At 36.5% G+C, this 9,946-nt stretch overlaps 1 protein-coding gene across 1 annotated transcript in view; it reads left to right on the top strand.

The window, feature by feature from the left end:
* Positions 1-9,538: 9,538 nt before the first annotated feature.
* The window catches only part of LOC131538390 (membrane-spanning 4-domains subfamily A member 15-like), a 33,087-nt gene continuing 32,679 nt past the window's right edge, over positions 9,539-9,946 (top strand). The window contains exon 1 of the mRNA XM_058772255.1: positions 9,539-9,566. The gene's annotated coding sequence lies outside the window, so the exon portion shown is untranslated. The remainder of the gene's footprint in view (positions 9,567-9,946) is intronic.

The raw sequence follows: 9,946 nt of genomic DNA, 5'->3' as shown, positions 1-9,946 counted from the left end.
ATACATTTGTAATCCCACACTTGTTTGTTTTTTGGAACTTTGTTCTTTATACAAAGTACTTAATGGCATTTTACTAAGTTCTGTAATTTTATTTCAGTTTCTCATGTTGAATTATGTAAAAGTATTTTGAGAAGCAGCAAGTAATGATTTTGGTGGGTTTTTTCATGGAAGCTACTGTGTGTTACAAGACAGTCTTCATTTGAATAAATAATTGTTGACAATATGTATGCGTGATCTTAAATTTAATAATCTTGTTTTAAGTTTAAATTCTTTGTCTCATTTTAAGTCAGAATAATGATGACAATTCTTAAATTAAGAAAACTTATCGTGTTTAGTAGCTCTGGTTTTAAGATATTTTCACACAAATTAAAGTGCCTCTATCATGTATTTCTGAAGATGATCTTTCATGCAGTGTGTAACAGCTCTAAGTGAATGAAAACATCCTGCAAAGCTTTAAATCTGAACGAGCACCGTGTATAAAGTTATTGTTTCTCAAAAGAAAGAGTCGACTCTGAATCATTGAAACGAGTCGTTTTTAAAACGAATCCCAAGCCGTTTCAGATTGATATCAACATGAAACATTAGCATATTGCCGGCCACTTGTTGGTCTTTTCGCGTTGGTCTGAATGAAAATGCAAATTCATGCTTTGCCACTAGGTTCCTCTTTTGGAGCGTTAAAAATAGTGGTTTCCCCGTTAACGCTGTACACAAAGCAGCGCCGCACTCACAAACACTGCTTTAAATGAAATCGGACCAATCACCGCAGATTAGCGTCTCGCAAAGGAGGGGTTTGGAAAAAAGGTTTGGGGGTCATTGAGCAAATAAGGTACAAATAAATGCATATTATAAGACAATGAATGTGTTTTTTGAGCTTGCACGCATGTCATCCTGTTGTTGTCGTTGGACTCCCAAAACCAAAATATGAACCTTTCATAACCCATAATAGGGGCACTTTAAAATAAACTTATCTTGATTTGTGTGGAAATACCTTAAAACCAGATTCGCTAGCAAGCAGTTTCAAAAAATAAGTAACAAGCTAGTTTGAACTTAATTACACTAAATACACTGCTTGGAATAAGTGTTTTAATGCTTATTTTAAGAGATTTTGTTTTTTTTCTAAAGCCTTATTTCAAGAACTCTTACCAAGTGTAATTTTTTTACTGCACTGGCAAACTTGTTTCTAGTCTGTATCTTCTTAAATCTTGCATTTGTTTCTTGTATTTAGACGGTTATTGCTTTGCAGTGTAAATCAGGAAATATATTTTAAGTAGAAGAAGGAGAGAATTTAAGAATAATAGTTTTTTCTTTTCTTTTAAAGAGGAATGTCTGAAGAACAAATAATGTTGAAATTAGAGATGTATCTCGTTTCCTTCTGTCAAAACACACCTGTCTGAGTGCCATAAATATTCTTTTTAACTAAGTTTGTGTGCCTATAACTCAAGAAGTATTAAAGATATTGCTACACGATTTTAGATTTTAGTTCTTAATAAACTTTTCTTTTGCAGTCTTCATTCTCTAGGCCCTACATTGTTCATAAACTAAAAAAAAAAAAAACTTTCACGCACTTTCACTCTCTGCCATAGAAGAAAATTGAAGCCACCAGTGTCCCAATACATTTACCTTGCTGTTTGTGTTTCTACTTGGCTGATAGTACAAGTTGATAAGTATGAAATAAAAATGTGTGTGTGTGTGTGTGTGGGCATATATATATATATATATATATATAAACTGTACACATTCTCTATCTCTAGGTATTATGTTAAATTTACAATAAGCTGCTCTAATGTAATGAACTACTGAAGTAACACACTAATACACTGTTACGTTCCTCGTGTGTTTTGTGTTTTTGTTTGCTCCCTGTTGTTGTTTTTTCTCTCTCTCCTTTTCCTCTTTTGCCGTTTTTGCTCTGAATACTTAGGTAACAGCTATTGGCTGTTCAGTCCACCAGATGACCAATCAGGATGGACCTACCCGTTTAAAAGTGGGCCGGACTTCATGTGCTGTTGTCAGTCGTCCATGTTTGCCAGCCGCGTTCACGTCTCTATCTGTGTGAGTCGGGTGTATGGTGTTAAGTTCATTAGCCTTGTTGAACTGTTCAGTGGACTTGTGATTTAAATGATTAGTTTATTGAGACTTTCGAGTCCTGTGATGAGGTTCGTTAGAGCTTGGAAACACCTGTTGCTAATGATTAGCGCTGTACCTATTGTCTTGACTTGCGGTGCTAAGTTAACACTGAGATCAGTTAATACAGACTAATGTGGCGTTTGTCACTTGAGACCTGTTAGAATAACTTCAGGAAAAGGAGCTAAGTGAGTTTCTGTATTTAACTTGACTTCTCCTCTTGTTGTTCCGGGTAAGGAGCGACGGCCACCTGTGTGTTTTTGTTATTAATCAGGGTAGTTTATGTTGGGCGTCGGATACGCTGAAGTTATTTCTACAGTTTCTGTTTGGTAGTTAGATTAGTTGGGTTGGGGTTTAGTTACTGGAATTGTTTTGCTTTTGATTGTTTCTTTGTTTTTGTGTCACTCAGTTCTCTCCTTTCTCCCATAATTTATCTTCTTTAACGATTATTAATATACACCTCTCAATATAAACTGAAACGCTTGTTAAACTTGTTTCCTGGTCGTTTCCTTTCATGGTTTGCCTCAGGGCCAGTTGTGTCTCACTTAAATGTTACGAAACATCCCCAAAAACATCAAGCACGTAACAACACAATTATAATGTATTTGTTAAATAAGATATTGCAGTTAAATATTTGTTTATAAAAAAGAGGGTAAGAGAAAGCGGGAGGAAAGAGAGAGAGAAAATGTTACTCTTAGGTAACAACTAGTAATTCGATGTTTAAACTGGAACTGATTAATGATCTTATTTATGTTTAACATACTTGGTAGCATTAAAATCAGAGCAGCACAAAACTTTTTGTTTTTATGGTAGGGAGGTGATCAACATAAATCACAAACAGAACGCAGATGGTGTTCACAGACATCAGTCGCCAGTTAGCCCACTGCACACAAACACACTTTCAACGGTTTTGTAATTTTATATATATATATATATCAGAGGTCGCGTTAACCGAGTATTTCCCGTCATTGGTGGATTTTTTTTTTTTAGCAGTGACGGAAATATCTAAAGGCCATCCATCATTTTGACAGATTCCGCTGAGAGCGATCTATTGTAATTCCCGCTCCTGTCAAGCTGATGGTGATTGCCCTTATTAATTAGCTATGGTCTTGTATTGTCTCATCTTTGTCACCGCTGCATACAGTTGCAAAAATGTCACGGCAGCTAAGTGTGAGAAGTTTCTTCAAACGGCCAAATAGTTGTGATATTGTTAGTAGCGATGCAGTGGACGACGAAGGAGCGGGAAATCCCACATTCAGAGAGTCCTGCAAACTTCTGATCACTTCCCTGAGAGAAATGTTTCCTGACCACAAAACTCTGGCTGAAGCGGCGCATGTAATTCTGGTCTCCAGTGAGGCAGCAGAACGCGGTTTCAGCCTCCAGAACAAAATTACAACTGCTTTCCGAGGCAAAGACTCAGAACTGAATGACAATCGCCTCTGCATCCGTCTCCCTTGATGTGTTGATTACGCACAGACGAGCACCCAGTTCAAGTCGATGAGGACCAGGAGGAAGACCTGAGTTCAGGCAAGTAGCCCTACAGAACATCGTCTGAAGTTCTGTTCTTATTGTAGTCAAAATAATGTTTGGTAATATATTTAGTTGTTTGTATCAGCCTGTTCAGGCACAAATGGTCGTGTTTTAATTCCCTCTGCTATCAGTCCGAAAAAAAAACATGAAATTTTTCCAATTTTTTTTTCAAAAACATGAAAATTACTTTATTACTACTAAATAATCAGCAACAAAATAACAAATTATCAAATTGCAAAAGAAAATCATGAGGAACAGAGGTAAGGTCTTAAGGTAGGTGTGTGTGTGTGTGTGTGTGTGTGTGTGTGTGTGAAATTCACTTTATGAAACTGAAGAAATAACCTTTTTTAAATTGAATAGCAACAGGATAAATTGTAGATAATGTTAGTATTTGATTAAAAAAAATCAATATATCAATAAATAAACTATATATATATATATATATATATATATATATATATATAAAGAACAATTTTAAATACATATATGCAAAACAATTAAATAACATGTATATAACGAAATGGAACAGCAAACCATAACAGGGAAAAAAATACTACTTCACACAAGTGAGAACTTACATTTCATCAACATAATTTATTTTTTGAATTTTTCTATGATTGTGGATAACTTTCAAATGAAGCGGAAGCTGGCGCAGGAGCTCTTCTGGACTGTATTCGCTGGAGATCTCATCGACCACGATGTCCTCCATCACTGGTCCTTGCTCCAAAACCTTGGAAATTGTAAAAAAAAAAAAAAAAAAACAGATTTAGTGATCATGAATCTTTAATGCTTTTGCTTTATTTTGTTATTATAATAGTCATGTTTACACATTAATCTATGAAGGGCTGTGCTATATTGTGAATATTGTCGCGGCTGAAGGTTGGTGCCAGGCACAATGCAGCCTGATTTTATGAAATAGTTACCACACGATAATTTAGGAGTAGCAATGTTTATATGCAACAAAAATAACAATCAAACACAACTGAAAAATCTTGCCAGTCTTGTGGATCTGGAAGCTCACAGACAGGCGTGTTTGATTACGGGGCAGAGGGCCAGTTGCGCTGCTCTAATGTGTATGTTGCATACCTCCACAGTTGTGAGGACGGTTGAATTGAACTCGGAGGCCTTGGCGTTTGCTCGGAGGTGTTGGTAACTTCAAAATGGGTAATTCTACAGATCTACATCTAACAGCATTACAATACACAAATTACACAATTCCATCAAAGGGAGTTCAACAAATGTCAAATGCCAACCATTTTAAGGAACATTAGAGCAGAGACATTTTCAATTTTCAGTTTTGAACGTAATGGTGTCACAGCTGTATTCATTTCTGAAAAACCTCTCTCACTCTGCACTGTTGTTTCCGCTGCATGTGTAAGATTCAGAAGGGGCTTGTGCACTGATACACTGGCATTCTCCTTATAAGCCCTATAGCTTTGCTTAACACCATAGAATCCTATTTTCAAAAGATCACAGTTCTCTCACTTCATTTTCCCCATACATTAAAGGTAGAGGGCTTGGCCGTGTGTTTTTATCCAACACGCTGACTTTATGAAAGAGTGATTCCTCTTCGTTTGTGACCATCCTTGTTTGCATGCTTTTGCATAGCGCTTCATAGAACATTGTGGGATCTACTGCTTTCTGCCTGCTGTCACTCTGTAGTGTTATGCCATTAAAAGCAGTTTTGTAGAATGGACCATTGGCTGGGCTCCTGCTCATGGTATAAAACACATTTACCTGCTTTTTAATCAAATTCACTGATTGAGACGGCGTCATGTCTCTGGCCTGCAGAGCCTCAGAGAGGTCTTTAAGCTCTTCAGGTGCATCCATCATCAGACCAAGGTTCTGAACAACAGCAGCTGAACTCAGCTTTGCTGCTAGCCCATCATACATACATCTTTCACTTGAACTTCGGCTCATATCTCTACTTGCAGCTGTGAGGTGATTGTATAATGCAGCATACATTGTCCAGACAGCTTTTACTGTTCTGAAAGATGAGGCCACCCACCTTATCCCTACTCACTAAAAATAGTTGGGTTAAAAATGACCCAACAGATAACCCAATGGTGGGTTACTATAGCACCTACCTAATGTTGGGTTATTTTAACCCAATGCATTGGGTTATAAAATAACTAATTTGTTGGGTTATTTGGCCAAAATGTTTTAAAATGCTTTAACCATCCTGGTATTATTATTATTATTATCATCATCATCATTATTCTTATTATTGCTATGTAAATAAATAATAATGTACAGCATACAAATATATGGAAAATGCTTTATTTCCATTACATTAAAAGTTGCAAATACTTCTATTAAATTAAATGACTGGTTGAAATTGTGTTATTAATTATTTCCTTATCACATTAGGTTATATGCAATTGTTTCAGTTTACAAGATAAATATAAATTCACAAACAAACAAACAGAACAAAGCTAGTACAGACAATGCAATTACAGCTGCAACAGGTTTGGGATACTCAATGTTCAAAATGTAAAATAATTTAAAGCATGTATCAACTGCTTGTAAAAAAGACGGCCTTGCTTCAGTGCCATTTCTCCCACAATAATGAAGGCTTGATTATGAGGGAATTGCCTTGGTTGCTCCTCCTCCTCCAAATACAGAATGAAATTTGTTCCAACCTTTAAACAGAAATTTAAAATGGTAAATATGCACACATACATCGGATCAAATAATACCCAAAAATGTATTGTCATAAATGATGCCTTGGATAAATGATAATAAGGATAAATGACATACCCACTTTGTATGGCAATGAAGGAGGATATCTGGCAGGGTTTTACTGCAACTTTAATGCAATCTCAAGACCAACTTAAACAGAAAAACAATGGATTAATCTCCAAACAAGAATGGGGAAAGGGGTGGGGTCTTTTCTAAGCCATGGTAGCAGTTTTTCATTTGATTTCTTACTGTTGTAATAATGGATTAATGTCTGTTATATATCAATTTGATTAGCCGAGTGTTACAAGAGTTCTGTTTGCATCATTCAGAGTAAAAATGTAGTTTGCTACTAGTTGTAACGTGGGGTTTGGGTTTTGTTTGGGTTTTATTCTGGAGTTTGATCATGGTCCCTGTTTGTGTCATGCTTCCCTTGCCCTCATGTATTCATGCTATTGGTTCCTTTGTTCATTGTGTCATGTTCCGATTGGTTGTCTTAGTCATGTGTCCTGTCTCTCATTAGTTGGCTCTTGTCATGTGTCCCTTAGTGTTTGCTATAAGTAGTCATCTTGTTGCCATTGTTCCTGGTCGTGTATTGATTATGTTGTAACCTGCTGTCGGTTAGTCCAGTCTGTTTCATGCCAAGTCAAGTCAAATCTCCTTTTGGATTATGTTTGGATTTTACGTTTGTAAATAAAGCTGCACTTGGGTTCTTAAACTACGCTCGCCTCCAGTAGACTGCTCTGTTACACTATTATAAATGTAATCTGGACATACAGTACTACATTCACCATGTTGTTACTGCCATGTGACCTACGAAAGTAAGTTGTGTCATGTCACTGTTATTCATAAATCCTCTCCCGTGGCCTCATGGGATATAAAGTGTCCATCATATGCACACTTCAGAATCACGCTGGAAGCAGAAGGTCATGAGTACTGTGAATTCACACATACTTCTTTTGTCACATATTTATTTCAGCTACTATACAGTAGGGAGGTTTGTGATTTCAGAAGCAGAAGTGTACATTTGTGAGCTACATATACAGTAAGTTTGTATAACTGTTTACTGGAAAACAATGCTTTATTGAAGGGAATGCTCTCTCTCAGGACAGACTGTGACTAAAGCGAGTGAGCTGAGAAACCTCTGGGTGTGTGTTTCCTGTTCTCTGTTGAAGAAACTGCAGACGTGGTCGGCCAAAAAGCCTGGTGTTGCTGCGTCATGGGATTTCATGGGAAAAACTCTTTTACACCAGATACTCTTCATGTGACTGTCAACATAAAGAAAGATAAACACTTAAATTGTGTCATGAATATAATATGTCCTGTTCTTCTACTGGAACAAACTAGTTATTCAAAAATATGACTGAATGCATCATAAAAGAAATAAAGACAAACAGGTTTGTAAAATGTGAAGATGGTAATGCTGGTTTTGGAGTTGTTTAATCATCCTCTGCTGAGATCTTTAATGTGTCCACTGTGTGATTGCAGCACTGATTTTGTTGAACACCAGCTCTCACTGTACGAGTAAGGCCTGGCGCACACTAGACGATTCTCAAATATGAACCCATGTTAAAACCATGGGAGACTATAGACATAAAGTCAGTTTCAACAGATTTTTAGCCTTGTAATCCTCTGAATGCGCACATTAGATCAGGAGTGTCCAAACTCGGTCCTGGAGGGCCGGCGTCCTGCAGAGTTTAGCTCCAACCCTAATCGAACACACCTGAAGCAGCTAATCAAGGTCTTACTAGAAACTTCCCGACAGGTGTGTTGAGGCAAGTTGGGTTTGTGACCACACACTTGTCGACTGTAGGAGCACTTTTACAGTGACACGAGATCTCACGGAGACTTGCAAGATCAAACATGAATAGAGAAGAAAAACACATAGAGGTGCATGTTCTGTTGTACAGTGAAAAACAAAATAGAAAAAATAATGTTCTTTCTCAGTACTCTGCTTTCGTGGCGTGTTTGTGGCTGCCAAGTTTCAGCTATAGAAGCACGCAACATTTGTGTGGTCACAATATACGGTTCGATCATTAGGCTGCGACTTGACTGCACACATCATACATGTGAAATAAACACACGGAGCCCTCTGAACCTGGAACTGTGTGGCTTTTCTTCGCTTCTGTCCACACACGCCCACCACGCGGTGTTAGTTTAGCACTGTGTGTGTATGATGTGTTCTTCAACACACTTCCTCTTGTCAGTTACTGACATACATGTCACTTTTCACACAATATGTTTGACCACAGCCACATTCGCAACAGAAAGAATTTCCATTTTAGTGCAGAAGGATGAGTGAACATGGAATAATACCGTTATGTTGCGCTGTATTACCAGTGTTATAGTGTGTGTTCCTGTAGCTCAAACAATAGCACATAACACCAAACATTTCTCAGTGCACACTGGGTACAGAACAAGCTAAGCAGAGTTTTGTTATACATTCAGTTAAAGATTCTTAATAACTTAAAAAGACTTGCTAAATAATTGTATTTATTGTTTTGCATAGTGTTTAGAGCCCATCAATTTTCAGTCTGTTCCTGAAATACTGACTGATCTGTTGAGTAAGTCTGAGCACTGAAGGGCTGTAGAGAGAAAAACCCAACTCAGTTCTTTATGAAAAAGTAGAATTGAAAGGAGTTTCAGCTTCTGCTCACAACGTCATTTGATTGGAGGCTCAAGAAATATTTACATCATCATCATTCATGGTTAGTAAATATTACTTAATAAAATGAGTTTTTGTGGCGATTTTCATGAGTGGGAGTGCCACAGTTTGCGAGATGAATTTCTATGTTCATAGTTTTAATATTCTTGTTTGCTTTTATGGTAAGATTGCCATATGCATATGAGTTTTATGAAGGATTTTTTAAAGGTGTGATTATATTTAGAGAAGACTTTAAAGTGCTTTCTTATATAGGTATTGGTGTGGCCCTTTAAGGATCTCTCGCTCAAATTCAAATTCAAAATTGCTGTACAGGCATGAGTGTAAACAAAACAATATCTCTAGACCCTGGAATATATGTGGAAAAAAATAAGTAAATAAGTAACAATGAAAAGATCAAAATAATGGAAGTAAACAGTATAACCATTTAAACTGAAACAGTGTAGCAAATTAGAACGTGTGAACAGTGTTTAGCATATACATGCGGTATATCAGACACACACTGAGGTCAGACACAATACACATACACTCTCTCTCTCTCTCTCTCTCAGAGTGCGTGTTTGCTGCAAAACAAGTGAGTCTCTCTTATTTCATTTCAAAGTGTCTCTTTTTAATTCCAATTTAATTTAAACGATTAAATTGTATAGTTTATTACAAAAGCATTTATATGAGAAAGAATAATTTAAAAAATCATTAACGAAGGAGTTTGCATTGTATGAAAAGTGTAGAAAATCTGAACAAAAAGTACAGTGTTTCTTTTTTTCTTTGCATTTGATTTTAAGTTCTTTGTAAGAATCTTTAAAAGTGTGTTGCCTATGATTTTTTTTTTAATGCAAAATTCCAGCCCCTGAGGCTCCATTCCAAATCAATCATATAATGTCATTTTTTTTCTACTTTATTTTTATTGATTATTATGGAACATTGACAAACATTAATAGACAAACAGTCAGAACA

This window comes from Onychostoma macrolepis, chromosome 04 (assembly GCF_012432095.1).
Source record: "Onychostoma macrolepis isolate SWU-2019 chromosome 04, ASM1243209v1, whole genome shotgun sequence".
Taxonomy (NCBI): Eukaryota; Metazoa; Chordata; class Actinopteri; order Cypriniformes; family Cyprinidae; genus Onychostoma; species Onychostoma macrolepis.
This window is presented reverse-complemented; position numbering and strand designations above follow the sequence as displayed.